The sequence below is a fragment of the Rhinopithecus bieti genome, unplaced genomic scaffold (assembly GCF_001698545.2).
Source record: "Rhinopithecus bieti isolate Rb0 unplaced genomic scaffold, ASM169854v2 scaffold_35869, whole genome shotgun sequence".
Classification (NCBI taxonomy): Eukaryota; Metazoa; Chordata; class Mammalia; order Primates; family Cercopithecidae; genus Rhinopithecus; species Rhinopithecus bieti.
Window position 1 is genome coordinate 69,885 of NW_016815084.1, and position 9,941 is coordinate 79,825.

The 9,941-nt window shown below is 43.8% G+C and overlaps 1 pseudogene; it reads right to left on the bottom strand.

Moving 5' to 3' along the window:
- Positions 1–9,043, bottom strand: part of LOC108515801 (dehydrogenase/reductase SDR family member 2, mitochondrial-like) — a 16,359-nt pseudogene extending 7,316 nt beyond the window's left edge.
- Positions 9,044–9,941: the final 898 nt, after the last annotated feature.

The following is a 9,941-nucleotide window of genomic DNA, read 5'->3' on the forward strand; positions in this document are numbered from 1 at the left end:
GTTACATTTAAGGTTAATATTGTTATGTGTGAACTTGATCCTGCCATTATGATATTAACTGGTTATTTTGCTCGTTAGTTGATGCAGTTTCTTCCTAGCCTCGATGGTCTTTACATTTTGGCATGTTTTTGCAATGGCTGGTACCGGTTGTTCCTTTCCATGTTTAGGGCTTCCTTCAGGGTCTCTTGTAAGGCAGGCCTGGTGGTGACAAAATCTCTAAGCATTTGCTTATCTGTAAAGGATTTTATTTCTCCTTCACTTATGAAACTTAGTTTGGCTGGATATGAAATTCTGGGTTTAAAATTCTTTTCTTTAAGAATGTTGAATATTGGCCCCCACTGTCTTCTGGCTTGTAGAGTTTCTGCTGAGAAATCCACTGTTAGTTTGACGGGCTTCCCTTTGTGGGTAATCCGACCCTTCTCTCTGGCTGTCCTTAATATTTTTTCCTTCATTTCAACTTTGATGAATCTGACAATTATGTGTCTTGGATTTGCTCTTCTCAAGGAGTATCTTTGTGGCATTCTCTGTATTTCCTGAATTTGAATGTTGGCATGCCTTGCTAGGTTGGTGAAGTTCTCCTGGATAATATCCTGCAGAGTGTTTTCCAACTTGCTTCCATTTGCCCTGTCACTTTCAGGTACACCAATCAGATGTATATTTGGTCTTTTCACATAGTCCCATATTTCTTGGCAGCTTTGTTCATATCTTTTACTCTTTTTTCTCTAAACTTCTCTTCTTGCTTTATTTCATTCATTTGATCTTCAATCACTGATACCCTTTCTTCCAGTTGATCGAATCAGTCACTGAAGCTTGTGCATTCGTCATGTAGTTCTCATGCCATGGTTTTCAGCTCCATCGGGTCATTAAAGGACTTCTCTACATTGGTTATTCTAGTAGATCTCAGACTGCTGCACTAGCAATGAGGGAGGCTCCATGGGTGTGGGACCCTCCAAGCCCGGTGCGGGATATAGTCTCTTGGTGTGCCACTTGCTAAGACCCTTGGAAAAGTGCAGTATTAGGGTGGGAGTGACCTGATTTTCCAGGTGCTATCTGTCATGGCTTCCCTTGGCTAGGAAAGGGAATTCCCTGACCTCTTGCACTTCCTGGGTGAGGAGATGCCTCTCCCTACTTCGGTCTCGCTCGGTGGGCTGCACCCACTGTCCTGCACCCACTGTCAAACATGCCCCAGTGAGACAAACCCCATACCTCAGTTGGAAATGCAGAAATCCCCCATCTTCTATGTCGCTCACACTGGGAGCTGTAAACTGGATGTGTTCCTATTTGGCCATCTTGGAACTGCCTCCAGCTTTACTATTTTTGCTTAGGATTGCTTCAACTATTTAAGCTCATTTTTAGCTCCATATACATTTTAAAATAGTTCTTTTTCTAGTTCTGTGAAGAATATCATTTGTAGTTTAATAGGAATAGCCTTGAATCTATACATTGCTTTAGGCAATTTTGCCATTTTAACAATATGGATTCTTCTTATCCATGAGTGTGAAATGTTTTTCCGTTTGTTTCTGTCATCTCTGATTTTTTTTGAGCAATGTTTTGTAGTTCTTATTGTAGTGATCTTTCACCTCTCTGTTTAGCTGTATTCCTAGGTATTTTTTGTGGCAGTTGTGAATGGAATTGCATTCCTCATTTGGATCTTGGCTTGGCTCTTGGCTTGGCTCTTGTTCATGTATAGGAATGCCAGTGATTTTTGTACATTAATTTTGTATCCTGAAACTTTGTTGACGTTGTTTATCAGCTTAAGGAGTTTTTGTGTCATGACTGTGGGTTTTCTCAATATAGGATCATGTCACCTGCAAACAGGGATAATTTGACTTCTTCTCTTCCTATTTGGCTGCCTTTATATCTTTCTCTTGCCTGATTACTCTGGCTAGGACTTCCAATACTATGTTGAATAGGAATGATGAGACAGGGCATCCTTGTCCTGTGCTAGTTTTCAAGGGTAATGCTTCCAAGTTTTGTCCATTCAGTATGATGTTGGCTGTGGGTTTGTCATAGATGGCTCTTATTATTTTGAGGTATGTTCCTTCAATACCTAGTTTATTGAGAATTTTTAACAGGAAGGGTGTTGAATTTCATCAAAAGCCTTTTCTGAATCTATTAAGATAATTATGTAGTTTTGTCCTTAATTCTGTTCATGTGATGAATCACATTTCTCGATTTGTGTATGTTGTGCCAACCTTGCATCCCAGGGATAAAGCCTACTTGATCATGGTGCATAAGCTTTTTGATGTGCTGCTGGATTCAGTTTGCAAGTATTTTGTTGAGGATTTTTGCATCAACATTCATCAAGGATATTGGCCTAACATTTTCGTTTTTTGCTGTGTTTCTGACAGGGTTTGGTATTAGGATGATGCTGGCCTCATAGAAAGAATTGGGGAAGAGTTCCTCTTTCTAAAATTTTTGTAATAGTTTCAGTAGGAGTGGCACCAGCTCTTCTTTGTACAGCTGGGAGAATTCAGCTGTGAATCTGTCATTCCTAGGTTTTTCTTGGTAGGCTATTTATTACTGATTTTATTTCAGAGCTCATTATTGGTCTGTTCAGGGATTCAATTTCTTCCTGGCTCAGTCTTGGAAGGGTGTATGTGTCCAGGAATTTATCCTTTTCTTCTAGATTTGCTAGTTTATGTGCATAGAGGTGTTCATAATATTCTTTGGTAGCTATTTGTATTCTGTGGGATCAATGACCCCTTTTGTCATTTCTAATTGTGTTTTGTGTTTATTTGGATTTTTTCTTCATTAGCCTAGTTAGCAGTCTATTTTATTAATTTTTTTCAAAAAATCAACTCCTGGATGCATTGATCTTTTGAATGGCTTTTTCGTGTCTCAATCTCCTTCAGTTCAGTTCTGATTTTCGTTATTTCTTGTCTTCTGCTAGCTTTGGGGTTTGTTTTCTCCTGGTTCTCTAGTGCTTTTAATTGTGATGCAAAGTTCTTTCACTTGCAAAGAACTTTAGTATGTGATGTTCTTGTAGCTGTGAAAATGATAATATTCATTTTCAAATATTTTTTTTTGAGACAGGGTCTCACTTGATCACCCAGCTGGAAGTACAGTGTTGTGATCATAGCTCACTGCACCCTTGAACTCCTGGGTTCAAGCGACTTTTCTGCCTCAGCCTCCCAAAGTGTTGGGATTACAGGTGTGAGCCACTGCACCCGGCCAATGTTTATTATTTACTCTAGTAGATATACATAGACAGTCTTTACTACGTGCATAATCAACATATTTTATCATGCCATTTAATGTTCACAAGAGGTGTGCCAAGCATCATTATCCCATTTAATAGGTAAGGAAACAAAGGCCCAGAGAGTTTAATTACCAAGCATATGTAGCTAGTGACAGAGCAGGGATCTAAAGGTAGGTGTCTCTGACTCCAAAGCCCATGCTGTCTTCTTTACATTCGTAGTTTGCAACCAGTTTTTTGAAGCCAGATTCTGCAAGAGGTGCCCAGTACCAGGAACAGGGACCAAATGGTTGAGCATCAGGCCCCTAATCCAATTTTAAGCTGGGCATTTCTGCTTTTGTCTGTTTTATGCATTGGACTCCTACGGAGGTTATTCTTTGACAAAAGGTTTCTGCCATTAAAAACAATTTGAAAATCATGGTATTGTGTTTAACCACAAAAATTACTGTACTTGGCCATTTTCTATCAATAAAAATGATATTTTTTGTCCCTCGCACTTCCTTACACTGGCCCTGTCCTCCTCCACCTTTTCCCAGCCCCTGCCAGTCAGTTCCCAAATTAGGAAGTCTGCTTCCTTGCTCTCCCCACAGCCCATGGTAGATGTATTACCTGTGGGATGGGCCTAGGGCTGGCTCTTCCTGTCAATTCCCCACTGTTCTCAGTGACTCAGGGCCACTGAGATTCAATCTAATATCACGCCATGCCTGTGTTAGAGCTGGAAGGGGCCTCAGAAGTCATCATTAGTTAGAAGTCCTGGTTGTGTTTCACAGATGATCACACAAGTCCAGAGAAGCAGCCCAGTCTATACTAGCTGCTCAGTACATGCTTGCTGAATTCAGTGACTGCTCCAGAATGTCAATATGGGAACTGAAGGGAAGCAAAACAGTTGGGAAAAGAGTCTTAAAACTACATGTATCTGCAAAGCACTTTACCTGAGACTGAGGAAAATTCACTTTACCTCCGCTGACCATTTTAAAGAAGAGCGTGAGGGCAATGCTGGTAGAGATAACTGGGTGGCCCTAACCTTCAGAGGAGGCATGGCTAAATAGGAGGGAGATGTTTAAGAGGCTGGGGCATGGTCAGAGGGATCTACTTTAGAACAGGAATGAGACAGGCCCAAGTTGGAGGAGTTGGACAGGGATGGCTAGAGCACCTTCAGGAGAAGCTGTGTTCCTGAGGTGGTCAGAAAATGAAATCTTCTAAAGATTGGGCCAAAATCCAAGAATGAACAACGAACTCCCAGGAGCACAGGCAGATTGTTCCAACCCTAGGACAAATGGCATGGGAGAACATCTGGGAACATCCCGAGTCGCTGAGACCAGTGGGGAATTGACAGCAAGAGACAGCCCTAGGCCCATCCCACAGGTGATGCATCTATCACGGGCTGTGAGAACAGCAAGGAAACAGGCTTCCTAATTTGGGAACTGACTGGCAGGGGCTGGGAAAAGGTTGGGTAGGACAGGTGTCAGAGGAAGCAGGAGGTATAAGAGTTGAGTGGTCCTGGGAAACAGCTGCTCTAGTTACAGGCCTGCTATGGGGTGCCTCAGAGTCATCAGCCTGAACTCTTGTGGCCAGAGCTCCTGTAGCCCAAGGGTCTCTGATTCCAAGACCATTGTCAGGACTCTGGGACCTTCTATCTGTGGATCCCTCCTCCTTATTCCAGTCAAGTCCTTGCCAGACCCCCTGGGCACTCCAGATGTGAGAGAACAACACTAATGGATAGAACTCTTGTTTTTTTAGCTGACCCAGAAGTTTGAAAGCCACACACTCACCATTCTTGTATGACTGGCTCAGCTAAGCCTATTTCCCAGTAGGAATGTCTAACTGAAATCTGCCCCCTCTCATTCTAGTTCCCCTGCTCCCTGTTTGATACCAAGCAGCTACCTCCTTATTCCCCTTCCCCACCCTTACCCCATCTTCTCCATGTGGGGCAGCAGCTGGCTCAGCAGCAGGCTGGGGCTTTCACAGTGATGTTTAGGATCTGAAATCAGAGCAAACAGGAGGTGGGGGAGGGAAGATACAGTCAGTCCAGCAGTCTCACCATATTGGGAAATGTACCAGGTTAGAATGTGGGCATGATGACCTCTGATGCCCATGATGTGGGTGGAGTGTTGGCTTTCCTGTGCATTCATGGAAATGGGGGCATCCTGAAGATGCAGGAGTAAATGGGTTAGGCTGAAGGCTCTTCCAGCAGAAGACCCCAGAGTATATGGGTTGTCTCCCTATGTTTCCAAGCACACCAGTTTCATCTGGAGCAGAGGAGGCATCAACAGCTGAGTCTGGGGAAGGCTAGGTTTTGGGGTGATAGCCAGAAGGTACCCATGTTAGGGATTAGGCTGTCATTCTCTTCTCTGTGCCCCATATTTTTTGTGACTATTTGGTTTTTGGTTGGAATTCCCTGCAGAATGGTAGCTCCTGAACAGTGACGAGCAAAACTGCCACTTAAACACTCCTACATCCATCTCACAGAGGGGAAATTGAGGCTCAGAGAGTTCAAGCCCCAGGCCTCACTCTGCACCAGTGAATCTGTCATGGGAAGGTGGATGGTGGGAGCTGAGGATCAGCTCTGGATATGTGAGCCTAGATGGAGAGAGGGTTACATGGCAGGAAGGTGAGGATGAAGTCTGGCTTTCCTGCCCCCTGCTGGCTTCCCCAGACCTCACCTTGTCCCAGACCTGCTCACTGATCCCCAAGGCACTTCCCACCAAGTGACTGACCCCTGCCACGCACACCAGGAAGTCCACACCCCCACAGTGTTCCAGGGCCTGAGAGTAAGAAAAGGATATAAAGGAATAAGGTTACGGAGGAAGAGGGTGTCTTCAGCAGTGAGAGATGACTCCTGTTTAATGTCCCAGAGGCTGTACCTATGTCAAGTTCAAAGCACAGGAGAACAATATGATGTGAGGATGGAGATTCTCTCTTTTCCTTTAGGAGCCAGGTACTGAGTTTCTGGATAAAAAGCAGTGGAGCATCACCCAAGTACCCTTTCACGTCCTCCTTCTAGTCCTAGGCACTGTTGGCTACCTGTTCCCAAACACACCTCTCACCTGCACTGTGTCCTGAAATTTCACTGTCCCCTCTCCAATTCCCTGAATACTCTACCTCTGACTATAAGACCAGGGCTTCCTTCTGTACATCTCTGTCCCCTCAGACCCCTCCTCAGGAATCTTCCAGGAGGGCCTGGTTGGCTCCACGGAGCTGGTGGAGAAACCAGCTTCTCCTTTCCCACCAGCATGGTCCCCACCCCAACATCTCCCTGAGTCCCAGGCCACATGCACTCCCATTCTCCCTGAGGGAGAGAACAAACCTGGGTGGAGAAAGGACGCCTTCCGTAAGCTGGTCCTTTCTGTGCCCAGGTCTGTTAACTGGAGATTGGGCCTTGTGGACAAGGCTCAAGTGACACATAGTTGACCTGATTCCTGTGATGGTGGCTTTATCCCTCTGCCCTAATGTGGGACATAGTATCAGAATCCCTGAGCCTCTCTACACCTCCTTCTATGCCCCTCACCATGACCACCAGCCGCTCCCGGTCCTCAGCCTTCCCCATGTAGCACAGGGTGTCTGGCACATGCTCAGCCCCTCCCCCTAGGGCATGGCCACAGCTCAGTCCACCTTCTGCTGCTTCCGGCTGCTGATGACCACGTGGGCCCTATCGTGGGCCAGACGCTGGCAATGGCGAAGCCAATCCCGGGGCAGAGATGAGAAGGAGGTGACAATTTAGACTAGGACTGAGACTTTTCTTGCTGCATTTCTAGCCCTGGGCACCAAATGAATTCTCTCCACTAACTCAGAGCAGATAACCTCATGCTGTACTATGGATGGTCAGAGGACTAGAAGAGATAAAGAGATAAAGAGTCCATAGATGCATTGAACCTCCTATGTCCACATCAGATCTTCTTGGCCTCCCCTCCCATGAAAATTCCTACTATGAAAACTCGTTCTCAGTTTAGTTTCTCGAGGCTTTAGTTTGCTTTGTAGCTGCAACCAGAGAGCTCCCTGCCTCAGGCATGTGAAACCACTGAGTGCTCAAAGGCATGCAACTTGAAAAGTGTGAGGCATTAACCCACATAGGGCAACTCTTGACTGATGGAGGAATTTTCTCCTCTTCCTCTGAGAGATGCCTCTGAGATGCATTTCCTGCTTCCTAGAAGACCTTTGAAACCTCTCACCCAGTGACCTATAGTGGGCCGACTCCATAACACATCCTGCACTGGTTTTGTCTCCTTTGCTAGTTTCCTTTCCTGTTCCTCAATGTTGCTCATTAAGATCACCTTCCCAAAAAAGTACTAGCACTTAAGCCTAGTAAGCTTTGCTTTGTGGGGATGAGCCTAAGAAATGAAGTCAACAAAACCCAAAGACACTCACAGTTCCCAAATTCCCAAAGAGTTGTTCTCACCTGTTTGTAGATCCTGTGATCACGGCAACTTTATTGGCTAATTTAAGTTTATAGTTGGTTCCACTGCTGGTGCTTCTCATGCACAGTGGAGCCACAGTGGACATGAGGCCCCCCAACCCAGGGTCAGGGGCTTAAACGTGGTCGTTTCTGATGAAATATCATCTCCCTTTTTGGGCTAGAACTGAGTGGGTCTAAGAATCGCTCCTGGAAGATCAGCCTCCAGCCTGCTCCAGTGAGCCTTTCCAGTGATTTTATGAACACAGAATTTTGTATATGAAATCTCTTCTCTTTAAATTAACTTGAGTGGCTTCTGTTATCTGGTATCAAATTCTGACATATGCACACATAGGCTTGAGAAAAGAAATTTGTATCTGAGGAATACAAATCCTTTTAATTATTAGGCCCAGAGAGACATTAAAAGGAGGCTACAATCCCACACCCTACTCCCCTCTTTGACCTAAGTATTCATCTCTTGACACTGCTTGCTACTGCCACAAGTAGCTGGAAATTAACCTAATAATGCCACACCAGACACTAGAACACATACTCTGTAGTTTAAAAATGTATAGCCAATACTAATCAATGTTCTTTGTGTAAACCAATGAGAATTTCTGACAAACAATTTTGTAACAGTCCATTCCCTGTCCCTGTTTTTGCCTTTAAAAATTCACTTGTAACTCCTGTTAATTGGAGTCTACATTCAGGGCAACTTGAATCTATGCTCCTGGGTTGCAATCCTCAAGTTTGGCCCAAATAAACTCTCTACTTGTATTAATTTTGCCTCAGCTTCATCCTCTTAGGTCAACATATTCAATAAATATTTATTTATTGAGAACCCCTAGGATAATGAACATCTACTTCACAGGTTTGTTGTGAGAGGCCCAAATAAATTAAGATGTGAGAGGGCTTTGTAAACTCTCAAGTTCCTAAAGTTCCACAGCTTCTTAAGAGTGATGTGTTTTATCATTTTGTCCTCCATGAGTCTCTAGCCTCAAGCTTCGAGACACATTTGACTTCCTGCTCCCAGTGCTCTATTCTGGCTGCTTTGCATCCCTCAGCCTCTTCTTCTAGACTTATCTTCATTTTCAGCACGTGAGGGGAGTCCTTCCTGATACCCCAAAGCTGATTTATTGTCTCCTCCATGTGACCTGATGCCCTCCCTCCTGTGCTTACTTCTCACATTCACCTTTCTAACTCTAAGTGACAGTGTTACATTGGTCACTTATAGCAGGGTGCCCGGCACCTAGCGATTGCTTCATAGGTATTTGTTGAATGAATGAATGAATGAATGAATGAATGATTTGGCTGCAGTGATATAATGATTTCTTAGGGGCCTCACTGGACCTACAGGTCAAATTCATTAGTTACTGCATGTCAGACCCTTCGCCTGTGCAGTCTGTGGTGTCAGTTCAGCTCTGGTCTTAAAGCATTTATTGTAAAGTACCCATTCTGGATTTTTAAGTGTTCAGGCTTTGGGTGGCATCAGGCATTGTGTACACTGTGAACTTGTGTTTTCCTGATATTTAGAATACTGAGTCTCTATTCAAATCTTCACAAATCTGTAGCTATGAACTTATTTACATAAAGCCAATTCCCTTATTTAAGTACTTCAACCTTAGTAAATCTTAGGCAAATATCATAGCAGATAAATGCTTTTGAAGCAAACTTTAAAGATAAATTCACAATTCTTTTTTTCTCTGAAATTTGACTCCTACAATCCCTTCTCATTCATTATGGTTCCCTACCTCCCTTGTAGCCAAGGATTCAAAACAGTGTTGGGTTTTCTTCTCTTCCTACTCAACATTTTGTTAATGTCACTCCAAACAGTTTATTTTTAAAAGCAAATGCTAAGCATTTCTCTCTCTCTCTCTCTCTCTCTCTCTCTCTCTCTCTCTCTGTCTCTCTCTCTCTCTCTCTCCTTGCCATCCCCAATATAATTTTGGCAAAAGATACAGAATCAATGCATGCACTAGTCTCTTCATTCATTCAGTGAGCATCTATTGGGAAACTGCTATGGGCTGGGCGGCCAGAATACAAAGATGACTCATGATTTGGGTACTCAAAGCACTCACAGCCTGAGCTGGGCCTGCAGAAAAGTATGATTATAATACATTGTGGTAGGAGGAACATATGATTCACATACTTTTATGGGAGCATGGGAGAAGAACGGCACCTAACTTAACCTTGGGGTGGCAGTGGTTAGATAAATAATTTGGAAAAGGTGATACCTAAGTCAATTGAGGAAAAGGAGCTTCTAATATTGCATTTGTTTGTTTGTTTGTTTGTTTGTTTGTTTGGAGGCGTGCTTTTTTAATTAAAAAAGGATATATGTTCATTATAAAATTT